Source organism: Asparagus officinalis, unplaced genomic scaffold (genome assembly GCF_001876935.1).
Source record: "Asparagus officinalis unplaced genomic scaffold, Aspof.V1 AsparagusV1_Un1602, whole genome shotgun sequence".
Taxonomy (NCBI): Eukaryota; Viridiplantae; Streptophyta; class Magnoliopsida; order Asparagales; family Asparagaceae; genus Asparagus; species Asparagus officinalis.
The window spans coordinates 7,837-9,774 of record NW_017973861.1 but is presented as its reverse complement, the minus strand read 5'-3'; the positions used below and the strand labels follow the sequence as shown (position 1 = coordinate 9,774).

Sequence of the window (1,938 nt, the reverse complement as noted above, 5' to 3'; positions counted from 1 at the left end):
ATGGCGTACGAGCGTGGCTATGGACAATGGTGGGCTGCACTGGAGCCCATTTTGCTCTCCCTTCATATCATCGTAAGCCATTGATCACTTTCCTCAGCTGCAAGTGGTTCCTTTCTACCTATGAGCCCATCAGCGTTAAGAGTCTCTCAGAATTACAGTCCGAGTATGCGGTCCGGGCCGCTATGATGGCTGGTCGCAGGGCTGAGCTTGCTCAGAAGCAGAGAAAAGGGCACACCAAATCTCCTCTCACAGTCAAGGAAGAGTTCCTCCCTACGGGTGACGATGACGGGACCTCCGAGGAGGAATATGTGGATGCAGATACCGACAGAGGGGATCTCGATACTGGTTTGTCCTGCCTCTTTGCTTTTCCTTTTCCATAAATGACAGCTCTTTTTCATTGAAATGGCTATTGTCGCTTTAGGTAGGACCTCCGACGATCATGAGCCACCAGCTCCTACACACGTTGAAACGTGTGATAGGCCTGCGCATGTTCGACCCGTTGGCCCTCGGAGGGTTGGTGCCCCGAAGAGGAAGAAGACCGCCCATAAGCCCCATGACGGTCAGCGTCCCTATGGAGTAGACCTAGGAAGCACCGCCGATGGAGGAGAAGGTAACATTTCATTGTTTTAAGGTGATTTACCTTTTGGGATTTGTAACCATGTTTTATGCTTCAGGGTTCTTCGAAGAGGGCGAAATCCCACCGGGTCCAGTGTCTCCTGGACCTGATAACATGGATTGCTTTGTGCGACAGATGTGCGACGCCCTTCATGACGGGTCTTTGGGCATCGATCTAAACATCGATCTCGAACAGATGAATAATGTCGAGCCCACAGTCCCTTATTCAGGTATATCCACATTCAATGTCATTTTCCTCAAGCATGGGGAAGGAAGACTTCCCGTTTTTGCTGAAAGTATCTCCTCGAGCTTTCCTCATCTTTCAACATTCAAGTTACCTTGCAGATGTTGCGATGGAGAGGCCAAGCTTCTCGAAACCGGATGCCGGTTTATTAGCTGACATGCTGGCTGAGCAGACTTCCAGAGGGACCGAGAGACCATTCTTCGGGAACGATTCATTTACCGGTACATATCTGATTCTCTTTCTCTTGCCCGATCTTTTATTTGACTAATGAATGATTGATTATCGCAGCGTCAACCATTGGAGTTAGCCCGGTATCTATCCCTGGCATATCCAGTTTGCCTCAGAGCGACGGGCTTGCAGGTATGTATACGATTCAGGGATATTGTACTTTCCTATGTTTATCTGTCTTTTGACTAATGAGTGCAATCATAGGACCAGCCGCTAGGACTGATTCTCATATGACTCCTGACATCCCTCAAATGCCCGCGGATAATGGATCTACAGGTATGCAGATCCCAATTCTTCTTATTCGTCTAAATTTTCATTTTGACTAATAAGAGAGTGTCATCATAGGACCAGCAGCTTGGGCCGATACTCTTATGACTCTTGGCATTCCGGCTGCATCTGAGGACATGGGGATTGCAGGTATTCATACGACCTTCTTATCCCGATTCTCCTTATTTGTCCAAATTTCCATTTGTAGGAGTGTCATTGTAGGACCAGGCGTTGAGCCTGATACTGCTACAGTTCCCGGGACTGAAAGCCTTCATAGCAGTGGTGCCTCCCCATCTTTGCCGAGTGGTGCGAGCAATCCGCCTGCAGGGGCTGACGTACCCTCTTCTGCTGCTGTCCCAGAGCCTGTCGGACCTCAACCCGAGGGGACGTCTGTTGGTGTCGGTATGTTCAGAACTTGCCTTTAGACTTTCCTTTTCATATTCGATAATCCACTGAGCTCCTATGTTTCTGCTTGTAGGATCTCGATCTTCCTTGTACGAGCGTGTCCGTAGCCTTTTGGTCGATACTGATCCTGACAGAGAGGCTTTCCGTACGGACCTCAGCTTCTTCACCGCCTGGTATAA

At 49.1% G+C, this 1,938-nt stretch overlaps 1 long non-coding RNA gene across 1 annotated transcript; it reads left to right on the top strand.

Annotated features, from left to right (window-relative positions):
- Positions 1-1,155: 1,155 nt before the first annotated feature.
- Positions 1,156-1,469, top strand: LOC109828465. Its single transcript, XR_002243694.1, has 3 exons — positions 1,156-1,219; positions 1,292-1,363; positions 1,433-1,469. It is a non-coding gene; the product is annotated as an uncharacterized LOC109828465 (long non-coding RNA).
- The last annotated feature ends 469 nt before the right edge of the window (positions 1,470-1,938 follow it).